We start from the raw sequence: 23,538 nt of genomic DNA, 5'->3' as shown, positions 1-23,538 counted from the left end.
GCTGTAGTCTGCTCTCCCTCAGATCTACTCTTCAAATCAAAAAGGCTTGAGAGCACAGTCAGGATGGTTTGGGCTGTGTAAGAAGCATGGAATGCCATGGCTTGTCCCGCAGGGGTGACACAGCTCGTTGATGAGTGGTCATGGGGCATCTGCTGAGCTGGAGGGACTGCTCATCCTTGGGGGTGCGAGACGTGGAGGCAGCTACCTGGAGAGGTTGTGGTGTCCCTGTGCTAGGCAGGCACCTGATTTCACTGAGCTACTGGACGTGGAGCAAGATCTGTTTGTGGTGTGGTTAAGTGGGATGGTGCTGCTGGTTTTAAAGCCTGAGAAGCTGAGAGATGTGAGGTTGTTTTGGTTTTTTTGTTTGTTTTCTTTTTTGGAGTAAGGTAATCAGGCAACAGTGCTGGAGATATCTCTCTTGCTAAACTTTCTGCTTGGTACAGAAATATAAGAATGCAGGAAGGATTTTGAAATAACCCTTGCCCTTTCCTTTCCACATGTGAAACTTATCTCAGCTGATCTGGCAGTTAGTTTACAGCACTGGGAAACTAACTTTTCTCTCTGGCTGCCACTCAGTCTTCCAGCTGAAAATGAATAAGGGCAGGGGACTCCTGGACTTCTGCAAAAGGGATATGGTGGGGAGGGGAAGTGCTCTCTGGTAGTGCCAAGAGCGCTGTCCTTTTCCAGTAATATGCTGAATAATGGCTCTTGCTGGTGCGGTTGCATAGGTCAGGCGTGCTAGAAGGACGGTGACAGCGATGAGGCATCCTGCGCTGCGGTGCAGTATTTGTGGTTGAGGATACCTCTGCTGTGCACTGCTTGGGAGCCTGATGTTCCCACATAGGAAACATCTCTTGTCTCACAGCCATCGCTGTTTGATAGCCAAAATGGAGATGATAGCCCAGCGGGGGTATTCAGATGTTACACTGATGGCTTCAGCCTAACATCTTTCAGTATTCCTTGGCTACTGTGCTAGTTCAGGTATCCTGTGCCTCTGCCTTCACCACTGCTTTCATGAGCAGTTGGTTCGCTGGAGCAGGATGAAGACTGGTGGGGTTGGGCATCAGGGTAGGGGGTAGAGGTGGACAGACCTGCTGAGGAAGGAAACATCTCTGACTATCACTAGCCTTAGGATTGTTCTAATAATCCAATTTTGGAAGAAAAGTCACTTTGGTGATTTATTTTTCTTTATTTGCATATATATATATATATTTTTTTTAAAAGGACCTCATCCAGTAGAGTGTTAACTATCTGTCACTTCTTCATCATTTTAGGGGAAAAAAACAAACAACCCAACAAAACAGTCCACCTATTAAAAAAAGCTAGGCAGATAAAATGACTTAGAAATAAGCCTCTGTTAGCCCAATTTGGCCACTATGTATTGCAGAGACCGGTCCTAGCAGTTTGTTTTATTTTTGCTCTTAAACTGCATGGTACTTTGTTTCCATCTGGCTTAGCAAACAGTTCTCAGTTGTACTGAGTGGTGTGAAACGTTTGTCTGATACTTTGAAATTTAAAAGGAGCATGATATAAGTACTTGTTTTTGTTCTGTTTTATTGCACGTATGTGTGCCATCGATCACACAGGGAGAGTACGATGCAATTGTTTTCTGTACTTGATCCTATTTGTGATAACATGAGAAGCTGGAAAGTAATGAGAGTAATGTGCATCCACAGGCAAGCCTTTCCTGGGAAAATAAATGTGATAACAGAAAAAAAATCAACATGATGCAGGAAAAAAGTGTACATTGGGAAAAGTCATACTCAGCACCTCAGGGAGGGATTTCCTCTTGCTTGTGCTAGCATTGCTGAGGCCAGTAGAGCTTTGCAGCTGTAAAACAGCCTCAGCTGAGGCTAGAAACTGCCTTATTTCTGTGTGTGAACTCCATGGTCTCCCTTCTGGCTCTGGTCATGTACCCTGGGAACTGATAACATGCCTTGCAACCTAATCTTTGCCCAGGTAAATCAACTTCAGTTGATAATCAGCTGGAGAAATTATTCACTTGCTTCTGCAAGCAAGAATACACTGCTGCATGGGGCTTACCAGTGCTTCAGCCTCACGAAATCTGTGGGGTGTGTTTTCAAGGCACACTGCGTGCTCAGTGGATGTCCTGCATGTGTTTCTGATGTCTCCAGCTATGACCCAAGCTGTTGCTCGGTGGATCTGAAGGCTATTTAGTCCAACAGTAGGCAGATGCTCTCATGAGCTACTATGATGGGCACCTGCTTGCTGATGTACTTTAAGCACAGCCACTCTCATGTACATAAGTGTGCTCCTGCATGCCTGTCCCTTGTAGTCCGTGGTGGTCTCTGGTAGTCTGGGGTGTTCTGAGGAGCCGAAGTACTGCCTTGTTGCAGTACTCCTGTGGTGTTGGAGGACCTGCCTTACCTAGCTTTTTAAGTCCGGGAATAAAGCACAGCAAGTCAAGACAACTGTATTAAAACTGTGTAAAGAGCACTAAAGAGTCTTAATTTGAGATCTGGGGGACTTTGATACCAGTTGAAGGGCTGGTTTGGGGTTTGCTTTGGATTTTGGTTTGTTGGTGTTTTTGTTTTTTTTTTTTCATGACCAGTTCACAGCAAGCAGCTTTGAGACCCCTTGTGCCTGTTCTTTCAGGCATTAACAACGGGGAAAATTACTGCTCATTTCCAGGTAAGGCTAGAAGATGAAGGTCCTCCTGTCTTCCAGCACTGCATAGCCTTTGCACTGAAGGAGCAGTTGTGCAGGAAGGAAAGAGGACCATACCTTCATTCAAAACAAACAAAAAGCAAGAAAATGTCATCTTGTGGAGTAATCTGCTGAAGGAGGGAGGTTAAAAAACAACCTAAAACCTTCATACTCATGCCCAGAAGTGATAAATTTCTGAAAAGCAGCATGATATGTATCTCTCTATATATATATACCAAATCAGTAAGTATGACTACTACTGCTAAGCTATTTTGGAATTCATCGCTGCAGTACAAAAATAATGAAATACAGCAAGGTCCTCACCCTCCTTCTCGTATTACAAGGATCTATGTTTATCACAGTGTTTGGAGTGGAGGAGCGAGGTGTTTTCATTCAGACTAGAGGGTAATTTTAGAAGAGATTAACATGATGAACGTGGAGGCGAGTGTGATGCTTAATTAGATTAAAGTATCAAATGCGGGGTGAATTTGCCCAAACCTGAGATTTTTCTTGCAGGCATGGTTTGGAAAATCTGGTTTTTGTTCACGGGGGGTCAGAGCTGGCCTGTCTCTGGGTATGCAGGTCATGGAGCTGTTTTCCATGTCCTCCCCATTCTTGGGGGGATGAAGAAACCAAGAGCTGCTTCTCACAAAAAAAAAAAAAAAAAAGAAAAGTGTAGGGTTAGGGTATTATGATTGAAAGGGTGAGCAGGTTCAGGTCAAAACCTCAAGTGTTTTTATGGGAAGGAGAAGTAGCCCCAGTGGAGATGTTTCCTCTGGCCAAGGTCGGTGGAGGTACCCAAGAACTGTCCCATACCCCAGGTCTGTAGGGAAGGCCACTCTTTCCACTCCCCATCCATACCTGCCTCAGGCCTGTCCCTCTTGGCCATAAACCGAGCTCATGACTCCCAGGACACACCATAACCGCTCTCTCTGACTGTTTTGTGCTGGGGCGCCCACTGGGTGACCACATCAAGAACCGTAACGCAGGTGTGTGCAACACTGGTGGATGCACAGAGCGTGCTAAAGGTGCATCCTCTAGTTTAATTGCTTGCTTGAGAGTTTGCCAGTAGCCGAGGGCAGTGATGAGTTGTCTACCTTTCCCAGCACGGTTTGCAGTGGAGGTTTTCCAATTGGTTTTTGTTATGCTTTACAATACTGAGCAGTAACTTTGTGAGTATCTCTCAATATTTTTTTTTTTTCTTGTAAGCTCACTTTGCAGTTGAGTAAATGAAAATTGATAGAGGGTCTGAAAGCCAGAACTTGCACTCTCAAAAAAAAAAAAAAAAATTAAAAAAAAAAAAAGGGAGGGAGGGAAGAGATGTGTGGCAGTACGATGGTGGGGTACCAAGGCTGAGGCTCAGGTCCACAAAGCCTAGCTGTGGACCTGATGTCAAGCAGTTCAGGCTGCCCTTTTCCCTTTGCTCCTTGCTTTGGTCAGCTTCTTGGTGCAGTTATATCTTCTAGATGCAAAAAGTGTAAGTAATACAGCCTTAACACCTGTTGCAAAAATCACAGAAGTATAGAAGAGCCCAGGTTGTCAGGGAACCCAGAAGATCATCTGGCCCAACCTTTCATGGGAAAGGGAGCCTAGATGAAATTATCTAGCACCCTGTCCAGTCGCACCTTGAAAACCTCCAGCAGTGGGGGCTCTTCAGCATCCCTGGGGAGGTTGTTCCAATGATTGACTGTTCTCAATGTAAAAAAAATTCTCTTGCACATCTGTACAGTAACAAATACAAGTACCAATATAAGGTTTGTACTTAGTACTGATGAATTTTTGTGTCTTCTTGGCCTAGTTTCTCGGGCAGCAAGTCTCTGTGCTTACCCTTTAGGAGCATGCCAGCCCTTCTTCCTCCTCCAGCTTTGTAACCGATTAGCTGTTTTCACTTTGGTTAGAAAGAAGCTTAGAGGTTTCTCAAAGGTAAGAAGTTAACCTCCATTTCTGTGGCTCAGAGACCCAAATCAGTGTTCCTGCTTGGGGAAGGATAGGTAAGTCTCTGACCAAAATTGCCTCCTGGGAGGAAGTGGGTGGACAGGCAGTCCCTGGGTAACCCTCACTGTGCCACCATACTTGGAAGGAAGGTCTTCTTCCTAGTCCTACCTATGCTGGGTGGGTGTCCCAGGGGAGCGGTCACCCTAAGCGCATCCTCTTGTCAATGGAGGAAAAAAAAAAAAGGCAAGCTCCTGAACCACCCTCTGGAGGAGCCTCTTTCTATTAAGAGGTGAGGAAAAAACATCTCATTCAGGTCCCTGCATTAGGCGCTGGAGGCAGGAGAACCACTTTCCCATTGCTCCCCTATGTTAAATAATAGGGTGGGAGTTTTGTTTTCCTCTCCAGTCTGTTAGTCTGGACTAAGAGGTGGCATCATTGCAAGGGGCAATTATTTACCACTGGGGCTTGATGCTTTGTTTGAGAAGGAGTGTGCTGTTGTACCTTGCCTACTGGCTTGTAGCTGTGCTTCCTGGCAGGACAACAGAAAAGGATTGCATCCCCCAAAATGGACATCGTAGTAGTGTATCGTAGTAGTAGTGATGGTTGTACTTGCATGCTTTGGAGGCTCAGCACCAGCTTATATTTGTTATTTCTACTCTGTTGCTGCAGCTTTCGGTGGCCTGGCAAAGCCCAGAGGTGTGTCTGTTTTATGTCTCTTTCTTTAGAGAGCCACTTGATTTTTCTCCATTGGGTTAATACTAGGCTGGAGTCTTGCCAAGAATAATTCCCCTGAAAGAAAAGATCAGGAAAGAGGGCCTGGCTCGAGTAACCTGACCGTGCTAATAAGTCTTAAATGGCAAAAGAACAAATACACCCTCATCTCCTTATGTAATAGGGAGGAAATCCTGCCTTCTGCGACTTCAGGAAAAACTTGAGAAAAAAGGAATTGTTAGATGATATCTTCTATATGCGCTTCACAAAGGGATTTTTATGAGTAATAGAAATATGGATGCATGTAAAGTCACCATTAATTTGCACTTTCTACTACCTCTGAGGACAAAAAAATGGGGTGATGGAAGAGCTGTTGTGTCTGGGATTTATGGGGTTGGCTTTTTAATGTTTTTTTTGCAGGGTATTTTTTGACCTCCGCCTATATAAGATCAACAATATTTCACTTGCTGGAGATTAGTGGAAGACCAAAACTGCCTTCTGCATACCATCTGGCAGGGAAAAGCAGCAAGATCTTCTCAGGTCAGACCTGAGTTACAGCATTTTCCAGTGAAATGAAACTCTACTGATTTACTCCTGTTCAGGATTTGGCCCATTCCTTTGTCTATGTCAAATCACATGAAGGCTGCAGAGCTCAGTGCTAAAATGCACAACTGTGTCCCTGGGGGTTAGGGCTCCTCTGCAGTACTGCTTCCATCTTTCAGGATTGCTGCTGGGGGAACAGGTGATTTCAATTAATTAAATTAAATTAATTTAATTGCCTTTCCAAACCTCTGCTTCATGTGGATGCAGTACTGAGACCCTTTATATGGGCATAGCCTGCTCTTCCTGTAGGAGGTGGGTTGCTCGCTCAAAATACTTTGCTACTTCAGAGTCTTTGCAGGAGAGACCAAAAGCAGTGGGTGGACTTTGAGCAAAATCATGAATGGTGTACACCATCCCTCTGTCCAGAGTCTTGGAGAAGGCATCTGGAACCATGCGCCCAACTAGAGATCTCAGAGGTGGATGCAGTGAGCTGTCTGATCCTGCTTGGTCTCTGTCAAAAGCTGTGGATTGGGTGGGTTTGCCACAGCCCCCACAGCTTTCTTCCCTTGGATGTGACACAGTAATGTAGGACAGGCCCTTGACATCACCCATGAGTAATTTTTCCAGGGATTTTCTCTTTTAAAGGTAGATCTGGTTATCTTGTTGGCTTTGAACAACTGCCTCAGTGTATTCCTTGAACATCTGAGAGGCTGTATCTAACAAGCCATTTTTACCTGCTTTGAAGTTGAGAATGTGACTGGAAAAATGGTGTAGTTAAAGGCCAGTTTATCCAGATAAAATAAACCTTATTTTTCTCCTTTTAAAAATTATAATCATAGCCTGCCATTCTTACTTGTGCCATAAAGCCTGACTGAAATGGAACAGATCAGTGGGGAAAGAGTTTGTTCATATATTATTTTTTCTCCCAACATGCATACTTGATACATCTGGCAGCACTTAATGGCTGCGTAGTTTCAATCCATGCCTTCTGGGCATTTTTTTCATGTCACTGGATTCATGTTGCAGATCACAGATATTTTGGTAAACCAGAGCTGCCGGTTTACTCCTGTGGATCCTGCAGGTTTTGCTGTATTCTACATGGCAAAGATTAAATGGGTTGGCTGATTTATGGTAATAAATTGGAGAATTAGTAAGTGATGCTTTACTGCCTGCTCCTGAATCATGAGCAGAGGCCACAAGGCTATAACCTCATCCTGCTAGACTTCTCAGAAAGCTTGTGCCACATGACTAGGTATCTACGCATAGGGCTCCATCCTGTAAACAGTAGTCTGTAATGCTCTGTGATTCTTCTGTGGTTTGGGAGCTCACAGTACAGCTGCAGGAAGGGTGGTTTTTTAGCTTTGGCTTTAAAAAGAGCAATAGGACTGTTCCTGAAGACAAAAGATGCTGCTGCTGCTGTTCTCATCAGGAAAGAAAGACCAAGGGACTATAAACGTGGGAATTAAATAATCCAAGTTCCTGAGAAGCTGTATGCGGATATTTGGTCAGTCCCTCATAACCAGAGGAAAACACTGTCTCTGCAAGCAAGTGCTGGTCTGGCTCATTGTGAACACAGGTCTCCAGCTGTGTTAAACAAGGACATTTAAGGGAGAATCTGGTTTTACAGATTTACTCCATGCACCCTTCTTGATGAGGTTGGTCTTCAGTGTGTTTGCTGCAGCTGTGTTGTTACGAGGACCCTGCTTCTTCAGTCTCTAATTAGTGTTTCTCTGGGAGTCTTGCCCAAGTAATGATTTCAAGGCTTGGCTGGATGAGCAGAGAAAAGTTGATATGACACAGGCTACAGCGTGCATGTAACTTATTTTTATAAGTCGCATTGTTCTTCACTGTGATGCAGGTGTAAGCTGACAGACAGAGACACAGTGTCCTTACTGAAATAATTACAATATGCTGCAGTAATTTCTCAACACTATTGTATGGTGTGGTGATGGAGACAAGAACCATGGCAAATTATTAATAACAGTGCTTAAAAAATAGGACCTCGGTAGCTTCTTCATTTCAAGATTCTTTATTATCTATTATTTTAAATGAGGGACTTGGCTTTGTTTGAATAGTAGCTGGCAATCCCCACCAATTTATTGGAGAATAAAAGTGCATGGTGGCTTTGCTGAGGGGAGGATGAGACCTACTGGAGACCTCCTCTCCTTTGTTGGAGATGTGGATGTGCTGTCCACCAGGCTTTGGTCTGGTCCCCTCCCTTGTCTGGGGCCTGGGTGATTCATGGTGGGTTCTGAACTGCCCCATAAGGTGCTGAGAGGAGGAGGGTGGGCATCATGTCAACAGCAGGTGAACATCAAAGGGAATATATAGCTGTGGTGAAATGGATGTTTTCTGTTGAGAAACCGTTTCATCTCGCCCTCGGCATGTGCAGCATATCCACATCCCAGTCAAGCTATGTGGCATTTTCAAATGGCACGAGTGTTTTAAACTGCTCGGTCACCGTCGGGGAGGATCCATGCTGCTGACCTCCTTTCCATCCCTGCTTCTGGGGGTTTGTGCAGGCAGGAGCCTGGTGTCAGTGCCAGGCTGTTATTTTCAGTGCCTGTGGTAAAATTATCGGAGGCCAGTGAGTAAGAGAAATACATTTATCCTGCTTGTGCTCCACACACGTACATGTTCTAGAAGTTGAACTGTGTAAAAAAATATAATATAAAAAAAATTAATTCCTATGGGAAAATACATTTGGGATTATATTGTGATCTATGCTAAGGATGGCTGGGAATACTGTGGTTACTAAATGCGCTGTGTTTGCAGTGGAATAAGTGCAGCCAGCTTGTGCAGAGTGGGTTGGAATCCCTCTGTCTGATGCTGCCTGGCACCTCCTGGTCTGGAAGGGAGCCTCATGCCTGTGCAGGCTGTCTGTCCGTCCTGTCTCTGTGCCTGTCACAGAGTGGCAGGGAGAGCACAGGAATGCTCTCCTGCTCTTTGTGGGGAACATCCCACGGGGCAAAGCTATTCCTGGGAGCCGTTCATGCTGTAGGTTTACAGATACGGATGAGGAGGAACTGGAAGATTTCCTTTTCCTTCTGCATGGCTATTTTTTGATGTGTTTTTACAGGCGTTTCAGGTAACGTGCTGGAGCTCCTGTGCAAATTTAGCTACGACAGCTGTCCAAGCTGTTCACAGCTGAACGGGTTTTTAATGGGTTACTGAACAGCTAATTGATCAACAAGGCTTTTGCTGTGTGCTGTGGCAGCAGCCTTTCTGCCCTAAATCCTTTGTGCTCGCGACACGCAGCCAGTCCTGCAAAACCGTCGTGCCCTTTGCTTAACAAGGGGGGGACAGCATAAACCTTGTCCAGCTACAGCATAAAGAGGCCATTGCTTTTGTTTTCAGACTTATCCTTTGATTCCTTTATATTTATAGCTCTGTTTTTCCCCTCCACTTCCTTGTTGGTCCACCCGTCGCAAGCCTGTGGGTGCGGAGGCGCAGGCGCTGGCCTGTGGGCTGCCAAGGGCTTGCTCCAGCCTTGCTCAGGGTAATTGCCGGTCAGTGCCCTCCTTTCCTCCCTCCCTCACCCAGGCTTGGCTGGCATAAAGGTTAGCCAGCTTTCTGTCGAAGTGGAACCGGCATGCTGTTGGATATGCACTGGATGTTAACTTAGAAATCTTGTGTTTGTTTTCTTTATTCATTCTCTTTAAGCAAATAAGACCAAGTGTGGCTCCAGCTCAATGCCACTGAATTGCAGGGTGTTGTGGCAGAAGCAACTTAAATTTGGTATTCAAAAATGAACTGGAAAATAGGAAAGTTTCTTGCTGTTATACATGCAAGGTCAGTTCCATAGGTTTGCTGTCAAACCTCTACTGCTCATAGCGTGGAAAATGATTACCTTACTCTTCTTTTCTCTCCTCCTAAGCAGATGAAAATATGGAAAAGTGTGAACCCCTATCAGGGAGGATATTCTTAACTGGGAAGGACCCATATTACTTGATTTAATACAGTCTGCTTTTTAAATAAGGAAGCAATTTTCCAGTGGTAATACCATTTTAAGCCTATGTGGCTCTTCCACTGGAGGCAGTGATGGGGTCCCACCTGCATGAGGATCAACGCGGGGAAATCTTTGAGTTGTTCCCCTCTCATGGCATATGTGGCTGGTGGTGGTGAGGCACATACTGGCACCACAGCACATGGGAGAGGAAGTACACTGTGTCTGCAAGAGATCCCCACCACATGTAAAACGTCAGAGCTGCCACTGAATTGTTAAACTAAATGTTATTGGCAGGGAAATGCCGCAGCATTAACTACGCTTTGCAACCTTTATACTGACCAGCCCAAGTTTACCTATGGTTTTGGTGGCAGTGGTAGTGCAATTTTTGGCTATCTATCTGTCCATCTCTATCTTCCTGGTAGTCCTTTGTACAGCTCCTTCCCTTATCTCTAGCTGTGTTTACACTCCTCGTTCATAATCAATGGAGACTGTGCTACCAGCGCTGCCTGGTGTCCTCCGGCTAGCCCCCCTCCTGAAAACACAGCATTGACCATGTGTCCTGGCTGAGAGCGAAGGTATTGGTACTACTGGCACATAGCTCAGCCTTATTTCCAACACACGTCAGAGGGATCTTTTGGTAAAGATTACCCTTTGGTTACCAAAATAACCCCCATGATTTCTTGTTGTAATTGCTTCTGAGTTCTCTAGTGCAAAGCAGCACCACAGAAAAGGAAACTGTGGCTTAAAGGACAAGATAAAGATTCAGTGACTGAACAGTCCTCAGTCAGCAGCTCATGGATTTAATAGGTATTTGGACAATTTCCATGCAGAGCTGTTGGCATTAAAAATTCTGAAAGCATTGCTGGTAGATGAAGGTTGTGCTGCACAAGCAAAAGCCACCTCTAAGCATGTGGTGTTTCCTATTTCTTTTTTAAAGCAAGACCACTTGTAGTTGGTTGTGGCTTGACTTGCTTCTTCATTTTTGACTTTTTTTGTGTGTGTGTGTAGAATACAGCAGCTCTTTTTGGTGACCTGTGTGCAAAGTTGATGGTGGCCCTCTATATTGCCCAGCTGTGCGCTCAGATTTGGCAAAAAGAAAGTGCAAGTAAGAAGACTGGCAGATTCCTGTATATTGATTATCCATAGGTTCAAAGGAAATTGCCTGATAAACCTGCCTCTATCTTTGATCTGGCCTTTGAAGCTTGCTCTCATAACCTGAACATGACCCCCATCCTTGTCCTCTTTCCAGTTCTACGGAACCTAAAGCCTTTTCACTGGCTTTGCTTGGCTTTTAAATTGTCATGCCACACCTTGAGCACTTCCAATTGTTGCATGTGCTTCTTGATCAAGCCTTTGCTTTCACACCGTGAGGGTTGAATGGTATCAACTCCCACCTACAAGGCTGAGGACTTCAGTTTCCTTGGATAATCTGTGATATTTCCCCCAAAATTATTGTAATGTTTTCTTCTCGTTCTAAGGTGTGCTGCAGCATTTCTTTCTCCTCCACTGAAGCCTCTTGCCAGCCAGTTTGAAAATCAGTACATTTTAAGATATGTCAAGTTTCAGGCAAAACTTGCTTGAAAATTTTAGCCTTGCTTTTTATTTCAGGGGGTGTTATGAATTCTTGCAAATAGAGGAGGCTCCTGTACCGTTGCTTTAAAGGAAAAAAAGTATTTATGTTTTTGATTTTTGTTCCTCAGAGGTACTTAAAACTCTGCAGAAAAATACCTTGTTAACTTCCTGATGTGTTGGATGTGGAATTACTTTTAACTTGCAAGAGCAGTTAAAAGGCGTTTGTATGTATGTTAGGAGCTTAGCAGCACAAGCGCTCAGCATTTTTTTCCTATTTCAGTTGAGCCTATCTGATTATTCTGTACGGGTGCATGCTGCACTGACAGTTTAGGATTCCTCTTCCATATGCATCTGGTCTTCCTAAAGATAGCGTCTGGAGACATCAGCTTTGTAAGGAAAGACTGATGAATTTGTATCAGAGGAATCTTTTTGCGTAGCAGCTCTTCAACACAGTATGCTGTTCAGAATGTCTCTTAAACAGAAAGTACTGGAGGAATATCAGCTTTGTCATGGTGGTGGTGTTTGCCTTTAGTGCCTAGGTGCAGCTTGATTTGGCTAAACCCTGGTATTTGTAGGAGAAAGCCTGAGTTTTCCATGCAAGACCCCCTGTGCCCCAGTTTTTAAAGTACTTAGTGGTACATTTTGGGAGATTGTTTGGAGTCTACAGCCGGATCAGCACTAAGAGTGGGTACTCTTCTAGTACATAAGTGTGTGTTTTCTCTAGGAATGTAAGTATGATGGTCTGAAAACTTTAGTTCTTCTGGAGCAGAGATTTGTCAGATGACTACACTGACATTCTGAGGTTTTGAGGATTTTTTTTTTTTCATTTTTTTTCCTGCTCATGAGATCTTCCTAGGGTCATTATAACCTAAAGACTTGATTAAATATTGTCCACAAACTTTGCACATGTATTTATCTGCTGCAGGGCAATTTCATGTTATTGAGGAGCAAGGGTCATACAACAGCTTGAATCTACCACCCAAAGAAAGTGCAGATTGTTGCTTCCATTTTTTTATTATTCCCAGTGCTTGGCTCAAGTTTCACCTCCCAGGTCTGCTCCTCAAAACTGGGGTGCTCTTGGAAATGCTGCCAAATCCAGAAGTTTGTTCCTATTGAGTTGATGCTTAAATTTGGGGCAGTTTGCTTCCTTGTTTCCATCCTCCTGGATGCTGCATCCAATCAAACACTTCTGCATGTTTCCCTGTGAGCCTATTTTTACATCCTGTTTTCCATACTGCCATTATGCCTTATGGGTGCAATGAATGGCAAGCTTGATATTTTAGTATTGTATTATTGTCTAGAGGTATTAAATCATTGGTTTGATTGTTTTTATAGATTGTTTCTTCAGCACAACTGGAGGCAGTCGTGCTAACAAAACCTGTGTGAGGCACACCTCTTCAAATAATCTGAAATGCTTTCCATGGAGCGATGATTACTTTATCCTTAGACTAATCAAGAAATGGGAATGAGATCAGTGTTGTGAAAGGGTTGTAATTTCTGCACCATGGACTTTGTAGGCCTGCACGGGCATAAGCACAATTGAGAAGAATCACTGGAGCCCTCTCTATGTTGTTTTATGTCCAATATTGAAGCCAATAAAATAGTCACCAGGACTCAGAATGCAGTATTCTCGCTCCTGCTCCCTGGGGGTGCCTGCATTTCCACGTTCACAGTTTCTCCACTGTTTGGGGGGGGGGGTGTATCACCTGTTCAAGCTGGAGAAGGTCTGTGGCAGACTGGAGGAAGGCACAGCATCGCAGTGGCTGGCAGGGCATCAGGGCGAACCGATGGGGAACGTCTTCATGAGCAGCTGCATGATCCTGTTTCATGTCCTGCATGTCGTTTAAGAGCTACTTTATCTGCCTTGGAGCTTGTTACAAAACGTATGAATCATGTGTAAAGCTGGACGAGGCCTAATTTTGTACTACTATGTGTGGCCCATCAAACACGATCTCCTCCTGTCATCCCTTTCTAACATACAATTGCACTTCAGCTCCAATATTTGGAGAGCTCTGGGTCTGGACAAGCAGGCTTTCTCATTCCCACAGAGGACTGGCATTTCTAAGACTGTTTTGTGTTGAAGCCTCTGACCCACATAAGGTTAAGGATCTGGACTACACAATTACCCCCCAAATGCCAGGAAAAAAAAAAAAAGCTAAGCTCGAGCCACTATTCCCCCCTTTGCCAGAGCCAGTCTGCATGCAGGGCTCTGCAGTCCTCTTGCATCCTTATGCTTTAAAGGCCATTCTTATGTCCAGACATCTCTGAGGCTGGCACGCAAGGATACTCTGTGACTGGGAAGCTTTCAAAACTCCTTCCTGTGTGTCATTGTGCAGCTGGAAGCTGGGATTGCTTCCAGCTCACTGAAGACACTCTGACATTGTTCCCTCCTAATCCCCTCCTCCTTGCAGAGTATGTTTTTTTGGGAAGCTAGCATGTTCCCTTCTTGGCTTTCCATGCAGGAAGACAAGCAGCGGTTCATGGGAACAACGTAACCCTGAATTAGCGATGAGCCAAGGCGGAGGGCAGCTATATGGCGTGATAGTGGTGCGAGTGCTCAGCTCTATGGTGCACTGGCGAGGATGCTTAGCTAGCCAGGCTGGCTCATGGCGGTGCTTGCTGGCCTGCTGTCAAGAAGCACAAGTGTTCAGCGCGGTGGGGCTCCCAGGTTTCAGCAGGAAGAAACGATGCCTCCCTCTCGACCCTGCTTGCAGTCACTGGGGGGGTGATTTGCTACTGGTTTGCTGTAGCAAAAATTCTTTTTATGTGTAGGTAGCCAGGGGAAATAAAAGCAGGTTAATGGGACGGGGAGGAGGGTACTTTCTACTGAACTGGCCTTTTTTCTTCCCAAACCCAGGTAACAAGGATAGAGAGATACAGTAATGAATATATTCAAATGCCTTTACAAGGACATCTTTCAGTGCAGGGATTTGACCTTGGAGGTTTGAATTGCATCATTTATAAGATGGTGGCCTTGAGGTCAACCCACCTGATACCTGAAGGTGCTGCTCCAGAAGGCTTTGTGCAGCTCTTGGGGCATTTGCAGACCTAAGGAGACAGAGCAAATAAAGAACAAAAAGGAAATTTATTCTGGCTAAGTTATTTCACCTTTTCCTGCTTTCTAGCAGGTGAGGAGCTCAGGTGAAGTGAGAACTTCTCCCGGTACACCCAACTGTGCTTCTCTTTGCTCTGCTGCCTCTTCTGACATTATTAGCTGTGGGTGTTTGGAGTGCTAAAGAAGTTGGCTTGGGAAGTGGGAAGCTGGGGCAGAATTAAAGCTCTGGTCTGAGGTGTGCAGAGGTGTGCTAGAGGAGCTCATATGCACAGTTTTATAGCTTGATTTTTCTCCTTCTAATTATGAGAACCTGTAAACAGCTTTACCCGTGAGTACCAGCCAGCTCAACTGGGATCCCTAAATTGATGGCATATAGATGTAGGAGTCCCCTTTGCAGGGTCAAGTCCTACCTTCAAGTGTTGTCTGTTCTGAATGTTCAAAAAATCATGAAGATAGTCTCTAAAAAAATAACAGGATTAACTCTGAGCTACGCTTATAAATTTTGTAATCCATAATCTCACATCTTTTGCATTCATCCTTCAGAGCTGTGCTTTGTGGCAAAGGCTGCATTCTGAACAGGAGAAAGGAAAGCTAAAGTGGGAGATGGGTAGTACGCTTCACAGCCAGGTCCCACCTTAGTGTGCAAGATCTGCTGCTGTCTGCTGTGAGCTTTGGGGCACGTCCTGGTGCGATTTGAGGGGCACAGCAGTTGGAGGAGTGTTGATGCACCTCCTCCAGCTAACCCACATCCCTTTCACCTCTCACATCCTGTAGACGCGATGGGTGTTCCCCTTCTTGAAAGAGCATTTTGGGGCGTTATTGTGTTTTGGGATGGGGGTGGGGGAGAGAGGAAAGGAAAAGTTCAATAGCCTGGCTCTGCTGGCTTAGGAAATCAGATGGTTTTCCTGCCACGTGAGAGATTTCTTCAGCGTGGAGCTGGCGGTGAGGTGGTTTGTGGCAATGTTGACTAATTTGTGATAGCAGTGTTTTCCTGCTGCGGGGGCGTTTGATCCCAACAAAGTATTGGCTGATCTCGTGGTGTTACCCAACTCCCTTTGCGCGCTGTCTTTGTGTCTGTGTAGGCACGTGTCAGCCCCACTTCCTCGTCGGAAGAGGTTGTCTCCCTGGCACTAGCTTTCTTGGTATGTGTCAGGGTAACGTGCATTTATTTGGGTGTTTTGTGACTGAGCAGAAATTCTACCATCGTTACCATGTATACACGTGGACAATAGTTTCTTACAGGGCTGGAAAAAAAAACAGGTTGTCTTTTTCTTTCATAAAGTATCAACTGATATCCAATAGCCTGGGTTTCTTTGCATGGGCAGAAGGTATGCCATTTACTGATAATTCTGTGTGTCTGCTCCTCCTGCATGGTCTGTCAGTCTTCAGACTTTGACCAGTGGGAGGGTGGGAGGTTTTGTAGTGATCATCGCTCTGCTTTTCTGGGCTATGGGAAAGGAGGACCCTGCCAGACAGCCCAGGGCCCTCCCTTTGCAGTGAAGGGGGGAGCTTCTCTGCTGAGGATCTGCTCCAGCGATCGCTCATCCTCTTTTTCCGTGCACTGCTCTATCTGTCCATCCTGAATATTAAATTGTGCTTCAGCCATAACAGTACAGTTTTTGCCTGAATTGTTCATGCTCTTCTCTGAAGAAGGGAAGGAAAATTTGAAATTCTCCTTTCTGCTCCTTTATTTAACCCTGCGTTTCTGGGAACGCTCTCCTTAGCATTTTTCTGTGTGGTTGTGTCATGCGATGTTACATATGTTGTTGTCCCCCTCCTGTGCTCTCCTAAGAGAGACCCACCTGGCATAGTGCAGCTTGTGCGAATGACCATGTAATGACAAGGAGGATGAGGAAAGCGGTATACTTGGAGAGGGAAGGCTACAAACAGGAAGAGGTAGCAGTCATCCCTTCCTCTTTTAAGAGAGCATGGGGAGGAGATGACAATGTTTGTAACACCTCATGACACAACCACACAGAAAAATGCTAAGGAGAGCGTTCCCAGAAATGCAGGGTAGAAGAAAAGAGCAGAAAGGAGAATTTCAAATTTTCCTTCCCTTCTTCAGAGAAGAGCATGAACAATTCAGGCAAACTATACTGTTAGGGCTGAAGCACAATTTAATAGTCAGGATGGACAGATAGAGCAGTGCATGGAAAAAGAGAATGAGCAATTGCCGGATCGCCCAGGCTCATGCATGGCCAGGGAGCTTACTTTCGTGGCCTCCCTGAGCACCCTGGAGACTTGATAACAGATTGACTTTGCTCTGCAGTGTCACCCAGAGACCAGTCATACTCCTCCACTCTGTTAGGACTCCCTTTTTCTTTTCTTGAGCTCATTCCCTTGAGGATGCTGCTGCTTCACAGTGACCTTATTGAGCGTGAGATACCAAATTGCAATCTTGCACTAGCTTTTTCTTCAGTGAAGTGCTGGTTAATACTGCTGTACCTGCTTTCTTTTCATCATCTGCAACATGGCTGGTCTTTTACTGAGTATTGGGGTTTGAGGCATAGAGGAGGGGATGATTTTCTTTGTCTTGTATGTATATGCCATAGTAGAGGTGTTATTTGAACAGCATTTGATTGCTTAAACTAGTGAAAGATTGATGGGCATCCAAGGGGCCATAGGCAGGTCTGTTGTAGGACAAAGCTGCTTCCGTGTTCTGGAAGACCCAGATGCCTGGCTGACACCATGCTGGGAAAGCAGCCAGCCTGGCCAGGAGGGACAGGCGCCTTCTGAGATGCTGCTTCATGGACTCCCCTTCATCAGGAGAAGGTGTGGAGGCCAGCCTTCTCACTGGATATCCTGGCCACCTGGATTGCAAGCCAGAATCAGTCCCATTGGAGGAATTAATGTGGTGCTATATCTATAAGCTCCAATAGTACCCTTATGTGTGCTGCACAACTGCCTAAAACCGCTCCCCTTTGCCAGGACAAATGGCGAGGGGTATTGGACATTGGCTCAGAAAGGAGAATGGGCTTGGAGCGAAAGGCCTTGAGTTTAGTCATGGAGGAATAAACAAGAAAACAAATTAAATCACCTTTTTGATGCACATGGGCTGTGAAGAAATGCTAGAGTTATCACCTATTAGAAGTCCAATAAACTCTATTAACCTTTCTTACACTGCTAGGACTTGCATAATGTTAGGGACTTTTTCTTTTCCCCTTTTACACTGGTACAGAGGCTGTGTGGTGGTGCTATTTTTCTCTTTTCTCTGTAAAGCTGAAAAGACTTTTTTTTTTGCCTAACCAAGGCAGATAAGAGAACTTCCTCTTATTAAATGCAATCCCAACCACATAATATCCGACTGAATTTAAGCACGCAGAGACATCTGCCTTTGGCAATTTTTATTTTTATTAGCGAGAGAGAGAGTCAGTGTTTCTCCTCTTTAAACGTGAATCCTAGTAACCCCTGAGAAGTCTGGCTGGATCCCTGCCCGCACAGGGTTACTTCAGTTCAGGAGTTCACGCTGCCCGCAGCTCGTGCCAGGCTGCGTCCACTCGCAGGCAAAGCACCTTAAATCTTCGCCCTACTCACACTGTGCAGCACAAATAAGAAGGTGGTGAAAATCATGTGTTTAACAAAATCTCCTTTTTATGGCTCTTTAAAAGGCTTTTAAGTTTGTTTGTTTGTTGGTTTTTTGTGTTGTTTTTTTTTTAAATCCTGAACAAGCTTATAGTCTTTTAAAATTAGAAGGATTTGGGGTTTTGCTTTTAAGTTTACCTGTGTCCTCGCTAAAGGAAAACCTTTGGTGACAGAGCTGACACAGCAGAATGTTGTTTATTGTCCCCTATTATGCATCTGATGAAGCAGAGATAACAAGTCCTCCTTGCTTTAGACCTTAAATCTTGCTTTAGAGCTTAGTGGATACTAGCAGGCTCGTTAAAGAAGGTTCTTCCATAGATGCAGCCCTCTGCAATTTATGTAATGGTCATTTCTATAACTTTCTGTAGTAACTGGTTACGTACTTGTGTGCTGGCTGTGTGCTGCAATGGTTGTGGCAGTTTGCAGACATCTGTGTTTAATGAGAGCTGTGTAATGAAGTTCATGTCCCTTTCCATCCTCCCAGCCTGTGCTGTTCTTTAGGTGCTCTGCTTTTGGTTTGAATTTATTACTTTATATATATTTTTTTTTTTAAATAGCATATGGTCTTTTAAGACTAAGCTGTAGCTGTTCAGTGTTTGGGGATTTATTTGATGTGCTTTGAGAAAGAGGCAGCTTAAAGCTTCTGCTGCTTGACAGAGTCTTGATGAGAAGACAACCATGACACTTCCCATTGCTGTCCTGAGCTTCTAAACTAGCACTGGCATCCACCATTCTTCTGCCTCCACCACCATAATTTATCCTCCACAAACCATTGTTTGCAATTGTGATCAAAATTATAGCTAGGAACTATTTGGCCAAATGGAGGGGAGGAAAAAAAAAAGGGTGTGTGTACTATAAAAACCAGAGCAGTAATCCAAAGAGCAGAGAGTAAATTCTGAAGTAATGAATAATGCATTAATCTCTTCCTTAAATCTGAAGTAGGAGCCCTTTACACTATATAATTAGCACTTATATAATGTGTATGCTTTCGTACACTGTAAAATGTCTAAATAAGGCCTGAAAAAGTGAGGTGGTCTAAGAGGAGACAGCTATGCCTGGGACTATAGGCACCACGACTCTGTCTCATCTCCACCTCTGCCATCATGTCCGATGAGTGTCATCAGTTCTCTGCAGCTTCAAGTGCATTCTCATCGCTGCTTAGGAAGCACGCGTTTCTGAGATCCTCCCACTAGCTGCTTGTTACTGTTTCTTAGCACCCAGAGCTGATCCAGGTTAATCTGGGAGCTTCTTGTCTGCCAAGTAAATTGGCTTCGCTTAAACAGCTATTGAACACAGCTTGCTGAATGGGAACAGTAACTGCTCAAACCACTTTATCTGCAGTTGCAAGAGAAAGCCAAACTGTGCCCTGGCTGTACATGTTGTGGGCAGCGCCACCTGCCACCTCTGTAAACCGTGTGGAGGTTCGCAGGGAATACTGTATAAAGACAGCAACTTTAGAACACATGGGCAGGAGAGCTGCTGTGTGGTGGGGACGTGGCATGAGGAGAGGTCCACCAGGTGGTCACTGCTGGCATCTGGTCAGCACTGCCGCCTGTTGTGTGAGACGGAGCTCTGTCACGCCAGCCATCCCAGAAAGGGTGGATGTGGTCAGCACAGTTGTGGTGCCGGCACTGGGAGCAGTGTGCTTGGGCAGTGCTGTCGTGCTTCAGCATGATGATGCTCTGCCTGATGATGTCCAGCCATGCTGCACTATTCCTTACCAAATCGGAGCACTTGGAGACTGACACTACATTTGCTTTTTTATTACTCTGACATAAAGAAGTGGGAAAGTCATGACTGATGCGCTTGAACTTGAAGGATTTGTTCTAGAAATGACATGGGGTCCTGGCTTCGTGGCTGTTTTGCCCATTTGTCTGGAGGTTCAGGAGGCTCCGCTTTGATGGCAGTCATCTTTAGCTTCCACAGAGCATTACTTTTCCTTGTGATCGAGGAGGAACTGTGAGCTGCCTTGCTCCCATGTTCAGTCCTCAGCTGCAGAGAAGCATTTACTAGATGTCCTGTTGTACACGGGATTTTTGCAGACACTGACTGAAAGATGGTTAATCTGCTTTTGTAATGGTGCCCATTATTGCTAGTGACATAAGCTTCTGTGTATGTACCCATTCAACACTCTTGATTTGAAACTTGTTATTCTACGTACGAGTATACCACAATTTAAAACTGTCAGTGATACCTTCCATGATAGAAAATTCAGATTCCTTTTCTTCTGTAGAAGAAATAGATAATTTTAATGAGGTTCCTTAACTGATGAGGTTTATTCTGATCTCAAAGTCATGAGGTGCTAGAACAAAAAGGCTGCTGTGGTGAGTGAATGTAAAATAACTCAACTGTGCTGTTTTCTAAGTACATATTAGAACAAGGGAAAAACCTTCTGCTGTGCTTGCTTCAAGGGAGTTTTTAACCTGGCACATTAATAAGCTGATGCCAGAAAATGCCACTCTGGTTAGGAGCTCAGCAGGAGCTCAAATAAAGGATTGGTCACCCTCTGCCCCCCCCCCCCCCCCCCCTTCCTGAGGTGTGACTGACGTGACTGTGGTTTCGTGGTGGGTGAGACATTCCTTCTGTAGTATCTTTTGGTCAAATGTTAAACAGTGTGTAAACCTCTGTGGATAGTAGCTTCAATCTTGACAGCAGCCTGCAGCCCAGCAAGCTGGGGAACTGCCAGATGAGGTGCTTATATGGACAGTGGTGACATCCCGTTATGTGAGATGAGAGTGGGCGGGAAAGCAGAGAAGCTGTTTGTGTCTTGCTCTGTCCTCTGAAGAGTCTGGCACATGATGTTGTTGGGGTGGGAGAAAGAAAACGTTACTTGACCCATATGTCTACTCAGGTAATCCTATTCCTATGTCAGCGAAGACCATTGTGGTAGTATGTGTTTGCTACATAGAGTAATTATCCTTTATGATTGGTAATAAGTTATGATGCTGTATAACAGTACATCATTTGGGGGAGTGTCTGCCATTACAGATGGTAGCCCTTCAGTCCAGAAGATCCTGCAGAAACTCAGCTGGTTGAACAGAAGCCTTATGAAGTTCAAAAGGAAGTAGGTAGCCTAGCAGTGCAGGTGAAATAACCCATTGCTTTAGTACAAGTGGGTAATTGGCTGGTTCAGAATCCTCAGAACAGACATTAGAAGAAGATTCCTCACTCAGAAGCTGATGCAGCACTGGAAGAGGTTATCTAGAGGCCATGGAGTCTTAGAGTTTTGGAGGTTTTTAAGTCTCAGCTGGGTGAAGCCACAGCTGATCTCAGGATAGTCCTGTGTTGAGATGATTGTTGCATCAGATGGTCTCTTTTGACCAACGTTTCTGTGTTTTGGTTCTGTTGTACTCCTGGAGGCAGACACCCAGGATTTGGTTGATGGAGGATTCTTCTTTACCCACACAGTCTCTAGGAATTTTGGGGGATAAAATAGAAAAAGTGAATGGTAGCAGCCTGTGGAAATAGGCTGTGGTCTGCTCTGTTATGTGTTTGTGTTGCATACTTTATTTTTGAGTGGTCTGTCCCTTCTGCTTAGTATAGCTCTGCTGGAAAACTCTGCCAGCAAACCAAGCAGAGGCTGGTTTGAAGACAGCAGTTGGCTGGGAAAGTGCCGACTCAGCCAGTTTTTCTGACTTTGAGAACTGAGGAAGGATTACATTCTCTCCCAGATTAGAGTTGCAGCTATGTGATGCATCCGCTGGAGGTTTAAATCAAAACCTTTCCGTGTTACTCTGATACTCAGAGCAAAGGCTATATGAGGTCGTGGCTTTTGGCTAACCAGAGGCTTAAGCTTCGTGCAGCCCCCATCACCCTTCAAAGTCATTATTAAAGTAAAAAACCAACTGGACTGATAGAAAGACCATCTGATCTGCTATTTAAAGTTATATAAATGGCACTCCAAATGCCCCATAAGCTAAATTCCCTATTCTAATGCAGTATCATGTGATGTTGTAGATGAAGCTGGTAGGATACTTTTGTAATTGGCTCTTGGAAAGGAGGCTTTTAGCTTCTTATGCTTACATGACAGGTGGTTTTCTTATCTAATTTGTCCTTTCTGTGGGCTCTTGCAGATGTGGCCTCAGTATTGGCTGATTGTTTTTTTTCTGACTACAATATTCTTTGCATTTCTGGTGAACTAAGAGTGTAGCACCAGTGTAAACAAAATTCCTTATGGCTTGACATCAACTCCACTTGTGAGTAGCCTTACTCAGTTCTTCAGTGATGTTTCTGACAGTTGAAGGCTCAAGTGCGTGCAAGGCAGAGGAGTGCCATCTTCACTGGTATGTGAAACTCGGGTTTTCTGCCTTTGCTACCTCTGGCCTGCTTCTTTTCACAGTTTTCTATTTTTTTACTTCAAATTTTGGAATGTGCAATTGACCTCAGTTTTAGGAGGATGGGTGTATGTTCATATTCCTTCAAAGCTTGGGTACCAAATTGTTCTGTTTTCTGTAATCTTTAAGTGGGTTAGCCAAGTGACAGCTTTGAGGAAGTCTTATCTGTTCTGGCCTTTCCTTCACCATATGGTATCAATGCTATGAAGAAAACGGCATGGTTGTTGGCAGTTGATCCTGCCACCATTCCTGTTTGTGGTGCAGTAGGTGGTTGTGCTGACTGACATGCTCAGCTCTATTGACCTGCAGTCTGGATTGTGTTAGGCTAGGCCTGCACTGGAGGCTCTTGCTAGAGTAGTAATGCAGGAGTGTTATCTTGTCATGGTGACAAGACCTCAGTCACCTTGGCAAAGTCTTTTCTTTGTCCTTTGACGCCTGCCCCTTGCTTTTGCAGGGCACTGCAGCATCAAGGTCTTGTCACCAGCTGCCTGAGCTCCACTCTAGAAACACAGTTGGGCTGGCTTTTAGCTACACAGTGGATAGTCCTTACAACGTACGGGCTGTCTGCTAATACAGTTTCTACTTTATTCTCTACCTGTTGTAATGATGCACTTAATTTTATCCTTTCTGTCGAAATGTCTTTGAATTCATAAGACAGCATAAGCTGCTTGTGAAAGAGCCATAGAGAAAATTACACTTGACCAAAGCACTGCTCTTGATTTCTGTAGTGCTCCTTTCCCCTCATTATAGTGCCTGTCTCTCCAAGCACCTCTGTGTATGTTCTCCTATTTTAATCCCCAACGTTCGGCCTCCTCCACCATTTAAACAATTCCACTTTGGCATGAAGTCTTCCTCAGAGGATGCTCATACGAAACGCACAATTCCTGAGGCATTCTGCCAGCCTCTTCAAAGTAGGAGCCAACTTCTGAGGGTCAATTTCTTTGTTAAGAGCATGCTATAAAAGACTTTGAAATTTTGTATCCAGATTCAGCCAGGAAGCTTCAATACTCTTTGCATAATGCCAGGCTAAATTTTACTGGCACGCAGATGCCACCAGCTGATTGTGGTTCTCTTGACACCAAACTGCAGTGTTGCTCTTGGGCCTGTATTTAACAAAATGGACTGGCTTCCACTGTATTCCTTTGTAAGGTTTTCATCTGAGCAAACCCGTTTCTCTGAGAGGAGAATGT

General features: G+C 44.7%; 1 protein-coding gene across 1 annotated transcript in view; it reads left to right on the top strand.

The window, feature by feature from the left end:
• Nucleotides 1-23,538, top strand: part of EEPD1 (endonuclease/exonuclease/phosphatase family domain containing 1) — a 64,211-nt gene that overhangs the window by 1,417 nt on the left and 39,256 nt on the right. The window lies entirely within an intron of this gene.

The sequence above is a fragment of the Leptosomus discolor genome, chromosome 7, assembly GCF_034619465.1.
Source record: "Leptosomus discolor isolate bLepDis1 chromosome 7, bLepDis1.hap2, whole genome shotgun sequence".
Lineage (NCBI taxonomy): Eukaryota > Metazoa > Chordata > Aves > Leptosomiformes > Leptosomidae > Leptosomus > Leptosomus discolor.
The sequence above is the reverse complement of the archived record's forward strand: the minus strand, read 5'-3'. Positions and strand labels throughout refer to the sequence as shown.